This window comes from Somniosus microcephalus, chromosome 31 (assembly GCF_052327205.1).
Source record: "Somniosus microcephalus isolate GS21.2 chromosome 31, FLI_Smic_1.0, whole genome shotgun sequence".
In the NCBI taxonomy this organism is placed as follows: domain Eukaryota; kingdom Metazoa; phylum Chordata; class Chondrichthyes; order Squaliformes; family Somniosidae; genus Somniosus; species Somniosus microcephalus.
The window spans coordinates 20,310,938-20,327,632 of record NC_141017.1 but is presented as its reverse complement, the minus strand read 5'-3'; the positions used below and the strand labels follow the sequence as shown (position 1 = coordinate 20,327,632).

The window sequence follows — 16,695 nt, the reverse complement described above, 5'->3', positions numbered from 1 at the left end:
AGTGGACACACCTTCTCTGTCTACTGCATGGGAATGCCAACCCAGGTGAGGCCTCGGTTGCCGTTGGATTTTCTGACCATCTATCCCCACTCTTCCCAGGACCACTACGTTACCATGGACTCAGCTCCTTCAGAACAGGAGGGGGAAAATAGCGTAGACAATTTTTTAAAGCTTATTATAGGATCATACAGTGCAGAAGGAGGCCATTTGGCCCATTGTGCTTGTGCCAGCTCTTTGAAAGAGCTCTCCAATTAGTCCCACTCCCCCTGCAAACCTTTCCTTTTCAAGTATTTATCCAATTCCCTTTTGAAAGTTACTATAGAATCTGCTTCTACCACCCTTTCAGGCAGCGCGTTCCAGATCACAACAACTCGCTGCGTAAAAAAAGTCTCCTCATCTTCCCCCTCGTTCTTTTGCCAATTACCTTAAATCTGTGTCCTCGGGTTACCGACCATCTGTCTAAAATATATTCTTAGAAATAGAAATGTGCTCCATATGAAAATAAAATGCTACTCTCTTCCTGCACCCACTTTACAATTGTTAAATTGTACCATTTTGTTTATATTGCCTCTCCTCGTTCTTTCTTCCTAAATGCATCACTTCACATTGCTCTGCGTTAAATTGCAGCTGCCACCTGTCTGCCCATATCACCAGCCTGTCTCTGTCCTCCTGATGTTTGCAACTATGGGCTGGATTTAGCCAATGGGGAGCTTTTGGAGGCGGGACTCCCATTTGTCGGGTTTCAGTCCCGCCTCCATTAACATCTGGCCAACCCACACTATTTTCCCTTGATTGACCTTGTTAAGCCCGCCCAGCGGGCTCAGCAGGCCAATTAAGGGGAAGCCAGTTACAGAGAATGTCAGCGAATGACGTTTCATCTGTCAAAAATTATTGACAGATGAATTGTCATTGTTTGACAGCTCTGTGAAGCTGTCAAACACTGACATTCTCTGTAGTTTGATGAGGTTCTGAATTCAAGACTCATCAAACCTCTTTCTTTAGCAGAAATTCGATGGTTGTTGCATTGGAGAATGCAGCAGCCATCTGTCATCTCTGCCGGTGAGATGCGAGACTCTCCACATCCCCAACGATTGAAGCCTGCAGGAAGAAACAAAGGTAAGTAAACATATTTACTATCACTTTCCACTCACCTCACATATTCACCTCTCCACGCTTGCACCCATCACTTACCTTCACAGCGCACTTTTGCACCCCTCCGACCCCCGCAGACCCACTGCTCGCCTCGGTGACCCTGGCGGGGTTCGCAGCCTTCGGGAAGCCTGCACTTGTGTGGGTAAAATGGGGATAATCCTCTTATCTGCCTGTTAACTACTTCCTGCCTCCAGGAGACGGGACCCTGTGCGGGTCGGCTACCCGCCTCCTGGCAAGATGGCACGGAGGCGGGTTGGGGGCGGGATGGGTGCCCATCCCCAGATTCTGCCATTTTCCCGGCACTCCCGCCTCCAAACCCGCCTCCCCAGGGCTGCCAAGATCGCGCCCTATGTGAATGGGAGAGACTGGCAGGAAGGCTGGAGGGATTGCTGAGGTTCGAATTTGTTGACGTGAGTGTTCAGACTGGGGGACCGCAGAGTTCAGGCAAAGATGGGTTGCATTCCCTGAAGGTTTAACAGCAGCAATGCTGGAGGCCAAAGATGGAAAGACAAGAGTGCGACTGGGATGGGGAGTGCAAGTGTGCGTCACTTTGATGCTAAGTAAATCACATAAAGTACTGTCTTGCAAAAGTCCTTGGGATAATGGCAAATAATCAAATATTGCTTAGTAATCATCCAAAACTTTGGTGCCCTTATCCTAACTCGCACCAAGTCCAGTTCACCCATCGCCCCTGTGCTCGCTGACCTACATTGACCCCCAGTCCATCAACGCCTCGATTTTAAAATTCTCATCCTTGTTTTCAAATCCCTCCGTGGCCTCGCCCCTCTCTATCTCTCTAACCTCCTCCAGCCCTACAACCCCCCGAGATATCTGCGCTCCTCTAATTCTGGCCTCTTGTGCATCCCCGATTTTAATCGCTCCACAATTGGCGGCCGTGCCTTCAGCTGCCTGGGGCCCTAAGCTCCGGAATTCCCTCCCTAAACCTCTCCGCCTCTCCAACCTCTCTCTCCTCCTTCAAGACGCTCCTTAAAACCGACCTCTCTGACCAAGCTTTCGGTCACCTGTCCTTATATCTCCTTATGTGGCTCGGCGTCAAATCCTGTGAAGTGCTTTGGGATGTTGAAGACGCTATACAAATGTAAGTTGTTGGTGTTGTTGTAGTCCTTCAAATGCCAAGTCCTTTGTTGCCGGATGTGCAATGATACCATCTAGTGGTGGTTGTTTCTTTAAAAATTAGGGGGAGGAAAATCAATAAAGTTTTTTTGTTGAAATTCAAGATGCCGACCATTTTCAGCATCCCATGAACAAGGCTGAAGCTTAGCAACAAGTGGGCAAGTTAAAACTTCCAGAGGAGAACGTCGCAGAAAACCAGTGAGAAAGGTTGAAGTTCAAACCAAAAAAAACCCCCATGGCTTGCTGTATTCCCACGGGCCATCGAGGAAGTGGTCCTCGACGCAGTCATTTTGCAAACGAAAGCCCTGCACTTTTTGCGGAGAAACTCGAAGAAATGGCTGGCAAGGCTGCAGTGAGTGGGCGAGACCGCTGATCACTGCCTGACAGAACTGAGAACAACAGCACAGAGCTGCAGCATTCGGTAAGTTGGATAATGACATAAATGAGGCGCAGAATGAGTTGAGTGAGAGAGAAGGAAAGCTGAGAGTTGGTGTGTGGTTACAGCTCCTAGATTGAGCTTCTGCGATGCAGAAAGCACCACTGTGCAGTGTAGCTTACAGATAAGGTTAGATAGAGAAACATGAGTTAACCAGGGCAAATTCGCACAGATTTTTAAAAGGCAGGTTGCACTTGACTAGCCTTACGTGCATTGTTGACAAAGAGATAAAAAGGATATAATTTATATGGGTTCTGATAAAGCATTTGATAATGTAGCACATGGGAGACTTGCGTCACACGGAGTTAAGCAAATTTAAACTTAACTACTTGGTGAATTATGGCTTCTAACGACTGGAACTCAATTTTAATGCAAGTTCAGAAATACCCTGGATTTATTTTGAAGGAAATCGTCCCCCATGTCCCGTTTTAATAAACCCGTGGGAGCAACCGGCTTGACCACTCGGGAGGACAAACAAACTCCGAGCTGATTCGCCAGCTGAGGAAAGGGACTTGGATTAAAGCGATCAGATTTTTAACGTTTACCACAAAGCGGCAGCCGCTGGGGTGGCCTGTTTTATGCTCTCCGGGCCTGCCCGATTTATGGGTGTTTTTCTCCACTTTTTCTTCACGTTGTAGCAACATGAGAGCATAAGAAATAGGAGCAGGAGTCGGCCCAACGGCCCCTTCGAGCCTGCTCCGCCATTCAATGAGATCATGGCCGATCTTCTACCTCAACACTTTCCCGCCCGATCTCCATATCCCTTGATTCCCTCAGTTTCCAAGAATCTACCGATCCCTGTCTTGAATATACTCAACGACTGAGCCTCCGGGGCAGAGAATTCAAGAGATTCACCACCCTCCGAGTGAAGACATTTCTCCTCATCTCAGTGGACTCTTATGGCTGCATCTTGATTGGATAAATCAAAATCAGGGAGAGGAGTGTGGCAGGGGGCGGTGGAAACTGATTGGATATTGAACTAGAACCGTCTTGACAACAGTTCTGTTTTTTTTTCTTGCTTTTTAAAATGTTTCTTTTTCACTCAAATGCTTTGACCTTCCTGGCCTGTGTTTCTGTCTTCCACTCTCTGTAAACATCAGCTCATCCAAAACTCGGCTGCCCGTATCCTGACTCGCATCAAGTCCCATTCACCCATCACCCCCCCGGGCTCGCTGACCTGCACTGGTACCTGGTCCAGTATCGCCTCGATGTTTAAATTCTCATCCTTGTTTTCAGATCCCTCCATGGCCTCACCCCCCTCCCTATCCCAGTAATCTCCTCCAGCCATACAACCCTCCGAGATCTCAGTGCTCCACCAATTCTGGCCTCTTGCGCATCTCCGATTATCTTCGCTCCACCATTGGCGGCCGTGCCTTCAGCTGCCAGGGCCCTAGGCTCAGGAATTCCCTCCCTAAACCTCTCCGCCTCTCTCTCTTCTTAAATGCTCCTATGGCCTAAAAATTCGGTTGCTTTGCACCTGCTGTTGGCCACCAACAAAATTCAGCAGGAGGTTAGCGGCGGCGGTAACCGTTGTCATCACCGGCAGTGCAGCGCCGAGGGGTACTATCATCGGCATGCGCAGCGCCCCAGCCACGATCTTCGGTAGCGCCCCCTGACTTACCGCCAGACGTTATGTCCGACAGGGTCAGGTTGGCCTACTTGTGGCCGGGGCGGCGCTAATTAAATAAGAGGTGCCAGGCGACCATTTTGTTGCTGGCCGCCTGTCAGCACCTGCCCCCTCTGCCGTCCCCGGCCTCCTCTTCAGCCCCCCCACGGAGTGACGGCTGCGCACCGTGAGCCCGGCACTTCTCTTGAGTGCCGGGCTCTTTTGCCGGCACTCCGATCCCTGGTGGCCCAGCTGGGCCCCGGGTCGCGCTGCGTAATGCCCCTCCCCTTTAAGAAGGGTAGGAGAAGGCCTGCAGTAGCGCGGCGCTTTGTGCCGCACCGATATTCCCTCACAGCGCCCCAAGAGGGAGGCGGGGCGCTTCCAGTAGAGCCCCAGTTCCCTCTTGGGGCGCTACCAATGAATTTCGGCCGCGGGGGCTCTAATTTTTTCAAGGCGCTACCCGCAAAGGGGGCGCGACTCAATTTTTCCCCCAATCTCTTTAAGCAAGATTTTGGTCACCTGTCCTAATATCTCCTTAAGTGGCTCGGTGTTGTGGCGTACCGATCACAGAAAGGACACAATCCGCTTTCCGGTCCGTAGACTATAAATCAGGCGTCATGCCTTTAAGAAGGATCACACCTTTAAGAAACTCGATCTGCAACATAGTTAAGCCCAGAGCGGGGGAGGAGCAGTCGAAGCTGTGCACTGATGAAAGGCAGTCGTACTTTGTGTAGTCTCTGACTCCATTTTGTGTTCAGCATGCAGCCTCAACAATTAAACCTTTTCTGTTGAACCTCTCCGAGTTCAGTATTTTTTGCTAGGAGTACGTAGACTCCTACATTGGTGACCCCGACGCTCAGGATGACTCCTAAGCGTAACCATGGCTGACACAAATGCAGTTTCTGTGAAGCAGCCGGAGTTCTGGGAGAACCTGGCCACCGCCTGGTTCCTTCAAGCCGAATCGCAATTCCGACTCCGTGGCATCACCGCCGATGCAACGATGTACGACTACCTCCTCGCCTCCCTGGGCAGCTCCACAATCATGAAAGTCTGGACAACACTACAAAACCCTCCGGAGGAAGGCAAGTACACACATCTCAAGGCCGCGCTCATTAAAAAATTCACAGCCTCCCAATTCTTGCGCAACTGCCACCTCCTCGACCTCCCGGGCCTCGGTGACTCCACGCCGTCAGATTTGCTCTCACACATGCTTGCTCTGACCGACGAGAAACCGCCCGGCTCCCTCTTCCGCACGCTCTTTATCCGCCAACTACCTCCCAGCATCCGCCCGGCGATTGTGGCGTCCAGCCTCATGGACCTCGAGGCCCTGGCCGACGAAGCCGATAAGCTCCTGTCTGCCAGCTCCAACCACGCCGTCACCCCCGACCAGGCCTCCGCAGCGTCGGCGCGCACTCCACCCTCTATCGCGCGGCCACACAGCTCGGCCACGAGGCCCCCCAGGCCCCCACGTCCCCCAAGCCCTCCGACCCAGGGCTACTGCTACTTCCATACCCGGTTCGGCGCACGGGCATGCCGCTGCAGCCATCCCTGCACGTTTCCAACCACCCCCACACCGGCCTACACGATGGCCGTGGGGCAAGCAGGCGCGCTGCTGTACGTTACGGACAGCGCCTCCGGACGCCATTTCCTATGCGACATGGCCGCGCAGCGCAGCATCATCCCCACGTCCGCCCTCGAGATCCAGCGAGGCGGCCGCGGCCCTGCGCTGGCTGCCGCCAATGGCACTGACATCCGGACGTACGGCACCCGCACCGTCACCATTGACCTTGCAGGCCCCCGCTACCACTGGGAGTTTATCACCACCAAGGTGCTCTCCCCGCTCCTCGGTGCGGATTTCCTGTGCGCCCACGTCCTGTTGGTCGACATGCCTCGGCGCCGCCTCGTGGACATGAACACCATGTCACCTATCCCGGGCGCCATAGCCCCCCCCCAACCCGCCGAAATGGCGTGGCAGTGCCGCGCCCGCTCAACGGATGACTACTCCGCACTCCTGGCTGAGTTCCCAGCCCTCACCAACCCAACCTTCTCCGCGAAGGTTGCTAAGCGCGGGGTAGAACACTTCATCCCCACCACAGGCCCACCGGTGTATGCCCACGCCCGCAGGCTGGACCCGGCCAAGCTGGAGATCGCGCGGGCCGAGTTCGCCGCAATGGAACAGCTCGGCATCATCCGCCGCTCCAACAGCCCCTGAGCCTCCCACATCGTCACCAAACCCGACGGGGGATGGCGCCCCTGCGGGGACTACCGGCGCCTAAACGACGCCACCACGCCGGATCGGTACCCCATACCGCACATTCAAGACTTCTCGGCTAGACTGGCCGGCCGCTCAGTCTTCTCCAAAGTCGACCTGGTGCGCGGTTACCATCAGGTGCCAGTCCACCCCACGGACATTCCCAAGACGGCCATAATCACCCCTTTTGGGCTACTCGAGTTCCTCCGAATGCCCTTCGGCCTCAAAAACGTGGCCCAGGCCTTCCAGCGGCTCATGGACTCGGTCCTCCGGGACCTGAAGTTCCTCTTTGTCTACCTGGATGACATCCTGGTAGCTAGTTCCTCCAAGCAGGAACACATCGAGCACCTCCGCACCCTGTTCCAGTGGCTCAGTGAGCACGGGCTCATCATCAGCCCAGCCAAGTGCCAATTCGGCCTCAGCAGAATCGAATTCCTCAGCCACCACATCACGCAGGACGGAGCCATTCCCCTGCCCGCCAAGGTGCAAGCCGTCCAGCAGTTCCCCCGGCCTACCACCATCAAAGGCCTCCAGGAGTTCTTGGGGATGATCAACTTTTACAACCGCTTCATTCCCGGAGCGGGCTCCCTCATGCGGCCCCCCTCATGCGGCCCCTATACGAAGCCCTCCGGGGTAAGAAAGACAGAATGCCGATCGAGTGGTCGGCAGACATATTGACCGCTTTCGACTCGACCAAAAAGGTGCTTGCCGACGCCACCATGCTCACTCACCCACAGCCCAACACCAGGGTGGCCCTCACCACGGACGCCTCCGACCACGCGGTCGGCGCCATGTACGAACAGTGGGTCGACGGGGCCTGGCAAACGCTTGCCTTTTTCAGTCGCCAACTGCGCCGCCCGGAGGCCAAATACAGCGCCTTTGACCGCGAGCTCCTCGCACTGTACCTGGCAGTCCGCCATTTTAGATTTCTTCTGGAGGGCCGCCCCTTCACCGCATTTGTCGACCACAAACCCCTGACATTCGCGATGGCGAAATCTGCGGACCCGTGGTCAGCCAGGCAACAACGCCAGCTCGCCGCGGTGTCCAAATTCACCACGGACATCCGGCACGTCTCCGGTCGAGACAACGTGGTGGCCGACTGCCTATCCCGCCCCGCCGTCCACGGCGCCCACCTGGCAGTGGACTATGCTCAACTGGCAGCAGAGCAACGCACCGACCCTGATCTGCTCTCCGTGCCCACAACCCTCCCAGGGCTGCGACTGACCGACGTCACCTGCGGCCCGTCCGCCGTCACAGTCAAATGCAACACCTCCTTGGCACAACCCCGCCCTGTAGTCCCGGCATCCTGGCGAAAACGGGTGTTCGACATCGTCCACTGCCTCTCACACCCTGGCACCCGCGCGTCCATTAGACTGGTGGCCAACCGATTTGTCTGGCGCGGCCTGCGCAAAGATGTGCGCGTCTGGTCCAGATCCTGCATAGCTTGCCAGCAAGCCAAAATCCACCAGCACGTCAAAGCCCCACTCGAGGAGTTCACCGTGCCAGAAAGAAGGTTCGACCACATCCTAATCGACCTCGTCGGCCCCCTGCCGCCATCACAAGGTCACACGCACCTGCTGACAATCGTGGACCGTACCACCTACTGGCCCAAGGCCATTCCACTGACGTCCACCACCACCGCCGACATCGCGAGGGCGTTCATCGGTACCTGGGTCGCTCAGTTCGGCATCCCCTCCGACATGACGTCGGATAGAGGCCCGCAGTTCACCTCTAATCTGTGGGCCGCCATCGCCCGAAACCTCGGGGTGGCCGTTCACCACACCACGGCTTACCACCCCCAAGCCAACGGACTGTGCGAGCGATTCCACAGATCCATGAAGGCGTCCCTCCACGCCAGCCTCGAAGACGAGGCTTGGATCGACCGCCTCCCGTGGGTGCTACTCGGCCTACGCTCCGTGGTCAAGGAAGACCTGCAAGCCTCGGCGGCGGAACTCGTGTACGGCCAGCCGCTGCGCGTACCCGGAGAGTTCCTGCCCACCGCCACGGCCCCCTGGTCGGCTGACCAGCAACGCCGCGCTTTCGCCAACCGAGCACAACAGTTCGCTCCGGTACCCACCGGCCGGCACAGCGAACCAGCAACCCGCGTACCACCTAGCCTGCACATGGCCAAATTTGTTTTCGTGCGCCATGACGCCCACCGAGGACCTCTATGGCCCCCATACGACGGACCCTACAAGGTACTCCAGACGGGGAACAAGTTCTTCCTCCTCGAAGTGGGTGGCAGAACTGACAGAGTGTCGGTCGACCGGCTCAAGCTGGCGCACCTAGAGCCCGACGAGCCCGTTCAAGTGGGCCAACCCCCACTGCGGGGCAGACCGCCTAAGAGCCCGACGCGTCCGACCGTCCCGCTCTCGACACCAACCGCCAAGAGCCGTTCCGGCCGTGCCATCAAGCCGCCACGCCGGTTCGTACACTCCCTACTAGCGGATTCTGGGGGGAGCTGTGTGGCATACCGATCACAGAAAGGACACAATCCGCTTTCCGGTCCGTAGACTATAAATCAGGCGTCATGACTTTAAGAAGGATCACACCTTTAAGAAACTCGATCTGCAACATAGTTAAGCCCAGAGCGGGGGAGGAGCAGTCAAAGCTGTGCACTGATGAAAGGCAGTCGTACTTTGTGTAGTCTCTGACTCTATTTTGTGTTCAGCATGCAGCCTCAACAATTAAACCTTTTCTGTTGAACCTCTCCAAGTTTAGTATTTTTTGCTAGGATTACGTAGACTCCTACAGTGTCAATTTTGTTTGATAATCGCTCCTGTGAAGCGCCTTGGGACGTTTTACTATGTTAAAGGCGCTGTATAAATGCAAGTCGTTGTTGTTTATCAACTGTGCTGCAGAAAGCGACGAGCCTTCGGCGATTTATTAGACACTGGATCCATCAGATGGTTCGATGTGCATTCGTGTCTCGCCTTCCCTTTCAAAGTCATTGCTGCCAAGGCTGACGGCTTGCTCCTTGAAATCTATTCCCATCCCTCGAGACACTGCTGCCTTACTTCAGGGAGCATGTTAACAGAATATCAGTACAACGCAAGCCGGCCACTCAGATCAGAGACACTCCTCGTCCACCCTTCAGGGCCCGAGGGAAATATAACTCTGCCCGGTTTTCCATTCAGCAATACAGTGCTGGCCTGTCTTTCTCCTTCAAGTGATGACTAACAAACTGCATTTCCAGCATTTCCTGCTCTTGTTTCTCATTTTACTCCACTTCAATACTATTGACTCACTTTTTGCCCCGTTTGACTCACCGTGATTTCTGCCTTCAGTGCGATCGGTTCTGGTAATGAGGTTATAAACGCATAAAGCATTCAAATGATTCTCTCATGCTGTGACCTGTGTTGCATCATCCAGGCTGTTCATCTCGGCCCCTTTACTTCCTGTCTCTGAGTGAAGGTTGAAAACTATCTCTGGCCCTCTGGCCCAGCCCTGCACCCTCCAGTGCTCTGACTTTTGAGTACTGTTCTGACACTTGTTAAAAAATTCATTCCTGGGATGTGGGCGTCGCTAGCGAGGCCGGCATTTATTGCCCATCCCTAATTGCCCTTGAGGAGGTGGTGGTGAGCTGCCTTCTTGAGCCGCTGCAGTCCGTGTGGTGAAGGTGCTCCCACAGTGCTGCCAGGGAGAGAGTTCCAGGAGTTATTGGAGAGACCAAACGCAGATTGGGTGACCGTTTTGCGGAACACCTCCGTTCAGTCCGTAAGGGTGACCCCGAGCTTCCGGTCGTCTGTCATTTTAATTCACCGCCCCATTCCCACTCAGACCTCACCATCCTCGGTCTCTTGCATTGTTCCACGGAAACCCAGCATGAGCTCGAGGAACAGCACCTCATCTTCCGATTAGGCACTTTACAGCCTTCCGGACTCAATATCGAGTTCAACAATTTCAGATCATAACCTCGGCCCCTATTACATCCCCAATTTCCATCGCTCCACCATTGGCTGCCGTGCCTTCAGCTGCCAAGGCCCTAAACTTTGGAATTCCCTCCCTAAACCTCTCTTCCTCTCCGCCTCACCCTCTCTTCCTTTAAGATGCTTCCTAAAAACCTACCTCTGTGACCAAGCTTTTGCTCACCTGTCCTAATATCTCCTTAGGTGACTCGGTGTCAAATTTTTGTCTGATAACGCTCCTGTGAAGCGCCTTGGGACATTTTACTCCGTTAAAGGCGCTGTGTAAAAGCAAGTTGTTAAAAAATCTGTGACGCCTAATATGCAATGTTTACAAACCTTATTGATTTGAGGAGTAAATTGCAACTAAGAACCCCTCCTATAACCGTAGTAATACTGCGCCCACTCCTGACCTGGATGCTTCGATGGTAGCCATCACAAGCGGCTCATTGCTTCACTGGGACTTCCATTGCAAGTCTTGTGTCTCTTGGAAACTCCAAATGCCATGCTATCTTTCTTGGCGGTTTTGTGAGACCTGACAAAATAGCCAGGAACTTGCCTAAATCGCTCATCACACGGGGTCTTTTTGTTTTATTTCACCTGTTTGATTGCTTCCGCTCTTTTCCCCTTTCAGCCTTAAGTCCTTCTGCTGGCAATCCGCGTCCTCCTTGCACTTTGAACTCGTTTCTCCCCAAACAAGGCATCCTCTGAAATAGCTTGCAATCCTTCAGTGTCATCCAGTGTTGGAACCTTTCTGGAACTGAGGTGATCACAGTGCATTCTGAGATGCACATCATTGGCCAAAAGGACTATTAAGGATCTACAGCATTGACAAGTCTTCCTCCAAGTGTACTTGCCTGTTGCCATAGTTGCATTATGCACGAAAGTTAAGACACCTGATAAGTGTGACATTACTATGATTTACATTGAATGATCAAAGAATGATACAGCACAGAAGGAGGCCATTCAGCCCATCATGCCTGTGCCGATTCTTTGAAAGAGCTCTCCAATTAGTCCCACTCCACCTGCTCTTTCCCCATAGCTCTGCAAATGTTTCCTTCTCAAGTATTTATCCAATTCCCCTTTTGAAAGTTACTATTGAATCTGCTTCCACCGCCCTTTCGGGCAGCGCATTCCAGATGACAGCAACTTACTTTGTAAAAGAATGACATAAGACGTAGGAGCAGGAGTCGGTCATTTGGCCCCTCGAGCCTGCTCCACCATTCAATAAGATCATGGCTGATCTGATCTTGGCCTCAACTCCACTTCCCTGCCCGCTCCCCGTAACCCTCGACTCCCTTATCGTTCAAAAATCTGTCTATCTCCACCTTAAATATATTCAATGCCCCAGCCTCCACAGCTCGATGGGGAAGGGAATTCCAAAGATTCACGACACTCTGAGACAAGAAATTCCTCCTCATTTCCCATTTAAAAGGGTTTCCCCTTATTCTGAAACTATGCCCCCGAGTTCTAGATTCCCCCACGAGGGGAAACATCCTCTCTGCTTCTACCCTGTCAAGCCCCCTCAGAAACTTATATGTTTCAATAAGATCCCCTCTCATTCTTCTAAACTCCAATGAGTAGCGGCCCAACCTGCTCAACCTTTCTTCATCTCCGGAATCAACCTCATGAACCTTCTCTGAACTGCCTCCAATGCAAGTATATCCTTCCTTAAATAAGGAGACCAAAACTGTACGCAGCACTCCAGGTGTGGTCTCACCAACGCCCTGTACAGTTGTAGCAAGACTTCCCTACTTTTATATTCCATTCTCCTCGGTTCCCCTCTGGTTCCTTTGCCAATTATCTTAAATCTGTCTCTGTCAAAACCCTTTATGTTGTTCTCTATCTATGAATTTATTTAAATCCTTAGCATCTAAGTGCTTTCTTACTCATTCATTCTCAAACTGCTCACCCACTCTGTACTTTGCTTGGCCGAGGAGGGTGGTTTTGCTTTGGTTTTTGCAATACTTCAGCAAGCCTGTTTCATTTTTTTTACACCACATGCATGATTGGCCAGACACCGCAAATTTTTTGTTCTCCCAGAGCACTTAGCAGCAACAACAACAACTTGATTCGATATAGCACCTTTAACACGGCAAAACATCCCAAGGTGTTTCGCAGGAGCGTTACCAGATAAATAAAAGGAGGTGGCTCGCTGAGGCTCTGTCCCATCACCCCAGGGAGGAATCCCCAATCAACCCTTAGCTGAGCAAAGAAGAAGACATTAGGACAGATGACCAAAAGCTTTGTCAAAGAGGTAGGTTTTAAAGAAAGGAAGAACTTGCCTTCACATAGCACCTTTCATGACCACCGGACGTCCCAAAGTTCTTTTCAGCCAGTGAAATATTTTTGAACTGAAGTCACTGTTGTAATGTAGGAAAAGCGGCAGCCAATTTGTGCACAGCAAGCTCCCACAAACAGCAATGAGATAATGACCGGAACATCTGTTTAAGTGATGTTGATTGGCCAGCACACCCTTTCTCTCCTTCGAAACAGTGCCGTGAGATCTTTTACATCCATTGAGAGTGCAGACGGGGCCTCAGTTTAACGTCTCATCTGAAAGACGGCACCTCCGACAGTGCAGCACTCCCTCAGCACTGCACTGGACGTAAAAGATTCCGCGGCACTATTTTGAAGAAGAGCAGGGGAGTTCTCCCCGGTGTCCTGGCCAATAGTTACCCCTCAACGCACATCACTAAAACAGATGACCTGGTCATTATCACGTTGCTGTTTGTGGGAGCTTGCTGTGCGCAAATTGGCTGCTGCGTTTCCCGCATTACAACAGTGACTACACTTCAAAAGTACTTAATTGGCTGTAAAGTGCTTTGGGACGTCCGGTGGTCGCAAAAGGTGCTATAGAAATGCAAGTCTGCCTTTCTTGAATCAATGGTACAGTATGAAAGAAAGAATTTAGTGCCTTTAATGACCTGGGCATTACAAAGACAATGAAGTACTTTTCAAGTGTCGTCACTGTTGTAATGGCCACCATCCATTACCCTTGGTACAGTACTGACACTGTCCATTACTCTTTGACACCTTGTACAGTACAGGCACTGTCCATTACTCTTTGACCCCTTGTACAGTACAGACACTGTCCATTTCTCTTTGACCCCTTGTACAGTACAGACACTGTCCATTACTCTTTGACCCCTTGTACAGTACAGGCTCTGTCCATTATACTTTGACCCCTTGGTACACTACAGGCCATCCATTACTCTTTGACCCCTTGGTACAGTACAGACACCGTCCATTACTCTTTGACCCTTGGTACAGTACAGGCCATCCACTATTTTTGCCCCCTGGTACAGTACAGGCTCCGCCCATTAATCTTTGACCCCTTGGTACAGTACAGGCCATCCATTACTCTTTCACCCCTGGTACAGTACAGACACCGTCCATTATTCTTTGACCCTTGGTACAGTACAGGCACTGTCCATTACTCTTTCACCCCTTGTAAAGTACAGACACCGTCCATTAATCATTGACCCCTTGGTACAGTACAGGCACCATCCATTACTCTTTGACCCCTTGTACAGTACAGGCACCATCCATTACTCTTTGACCCCTTGGTACAGTACAGACACCGTCCATTACTCTTTGACCCTTGGTACAGTACAGGCACTGTCCATTACTCTTTGACCCCTTGTACAGTACAGGCACTGTCCATTACCCTTTGACCCCTTGTACAGTACAGGCACTGCCCATTACTCTTTGACCCCTTGTACAGTACTGGCACCATCCATTACTCTTTGACCCCTTGTACAGCACAGACACCATCCATTACTCTTTGACCCCTTGTATAGTACAGGCAACATCCATTACTCTTTGACCCCTTGTACAGTACAGGCAGCATCCATTACTCTTTGACCCCTTGGTACAGTACAGACACCGTCCATTACTCTTTGACCCCTTGGTACAGTACAGGCCATCCATTACTCTTTGACCCCTTGGTACAGTACAGACACCATCCATTACTCTTTGACCCCTTGGTACAGTACAGAAACCGTCCATTACTCTTTGACCCCTTGTACAGTACAGGCCATCCATTACTCTTTGACCCCTTGGTACAGTACAGGCCATCCATTACTCTTTGACCCCTTGGTACAGTAAAGACACCGTCCATTACTCTTTGACCCCTTGTACAGTACAGAAACCGTCCATTACTCTTTGACCCCTGGTACAGTACAGACATTGTCCATTACTCTTTGACCCTTGGTACAGTACGGACACAGTCCATTACTCTTTGACCCCTTGGTACAGTACAGCCCATCCATTACTCTTTGACCCCTGCTACAGTACAGGCACTGTCCATTATTCTTTGACCCCTTGTACAGTACAGGCACTGTCCATTACTCTTTGACCCCTTGTACAGTACAGGCACTGTCCATTACTTTTTGACCCCTTGCACAGTTCAGACACCGTCCATTACTCTTTGACACTTGGTACAGTACAGGCACTGTCCATTACTCTTTGACCCCTTGTACAGCACAGACACCATCCATTACTCTTTGACCCCTTGTACAGTACAGGCACTGTCCATTAATCTTTGACCTCTTGTACAGTACAGGCCATCCATTACTCTTTGACCCCTTGTACAGTACAGGCCATCCATTACTCTTTGACCCCTTGGTACAGTACAGACACCGTCCATTACACTTTGACCACTGGTACAGTACAGACACCGTCCATTACTCTTTGACACTTGGTACAGTACAGGCACTGTCCATTACTCTTTGACCCCTTGGTACAGTACAGACACCGTCCATTACTCTTTGACCCCTGGTACAGTACAGACACCGTCCATTCCTCTTTGACCCCTTGGTACAGTACAGGCACTGTCCATTACTCTTTGACCCCTTGTACAGTACAGACACCGTCCATTACTCTTTGACCCCTTGTACAGTACAGGCACCATCCACTTCTCTTTGACCCCTTGGTACAGTACAGACACCATCCATTAACCTTTGACCCCTTGTACAGTACATGCACTGTCCATTACTCTTTGACCCCTTGTATAGTGCAGACACTGTCCATTACTATTTGACCCCTTGTACAGTAGACACTGTCCATTACTCTTTGACCCCTTGTACAGTACAGAAACTGTCCGTTACTCTTTGACCCTTTGTACAGTACAGACACTGCCCATTACTCTTTGACCCCTTGTACAGTACAGGCACTGTCCATTACTCTTTGACCCCTTGGTACAGTACAGGCACTGTCCATTACTCTTTGACCCCTTGTACAGTACAGGCACCGTCCATTACTCTTTGACCCCTTGTACAGTACAGGCACCGTCCATTACTCTTTGACCCCTTGTACAGTACAGACACCATCCATTAACCTTTGACCCCTTGTACAGTACAGACACCGTCCATTACTCTTTGACCCCTTGTACAGTACAGGCACCGTCCATTACTCTTTGACCCCTTGTACAGTACAGACACTGTCCATTACTCTTTGACCCCTCGTACAGTATAGACACCATCCATTACCGTTTGACCCCTTGTACAGAACAGACACCGTCCATTACTCTTTGACCCCTTGTACAGTACAGACACCGTCCATTACTCTTTGACCCCTTGTACAGTACAGACACCATCCATTACTCTTTGACCCCTTGTACAGTACAGGCACCGTCCATTACTCTTTGACCCCTTGTACAGTACAGGCACCGTCCATTACTCTTTGACCCCTTGTACAGTACAGGCACCGTCCATTACTCTTTGACCCCTTGTACAGTACAGGCACCGTCCATTACTCTTTGACCCCTTGTACAGTACAGACACCCTCCTTTGCCTCTTGAATTTCTGGTCTTCTGCTGGGTTCCTGTTACTTCTGTATTTTATGCAGCTAACAAAGATTGCGAGATCTGCTGTGTGTCGTGTGCTGATTTGTGGTGGGGCTCTATAGATAAACAAATTAGTCCTGTTTGCACGGTATTTTTAACCTTTTAAAATGGTGAGAAAGAAAACCAAAGTGTGTGTGTGTGGAACTACCAAATAATTAAAGCAAGCTCATCTTGAAGATCAAATATATTTCATTAACTCCGTGGCAGATGGTGTTGAATTAGCGAAATTTCTTTGCAGAGCAATAAACTGCAAAAACCGCAGCCCAGAGATAAGTATTTATGATTAACTAGGAGAGAGGAAGAGGTTTTAAAGAGAATGACACTAAATATTAAATCTCGTCACTATGTGAGAGAAGTAGACCC

The 16,695-nt window shown here is 51.4% G+C and overlaps 1 long non-coding RNA gene across 1 annotated transcript in view; it reads left to right on the top strand.

Annotated features, from left to right (window-relative positions):
- Positions 1-2,403: 2,403 nt before the first annotated feature.
- LOC147097611 (uncharacterized) overlaps positions 2,404-16,695 on the top strand; it is a 58,854-nt gene continuing 44,562 nt past the window's right edge. The window contains exon 1 of the long non-coding RNA XR_015074296.1: positions 2,404-2,707. This is a non-coding gene — a long non-coding RNA (uncharacterized LOC147097611). The remainder of the gene's footprint in view (positions 2,708-16,695) is intronic.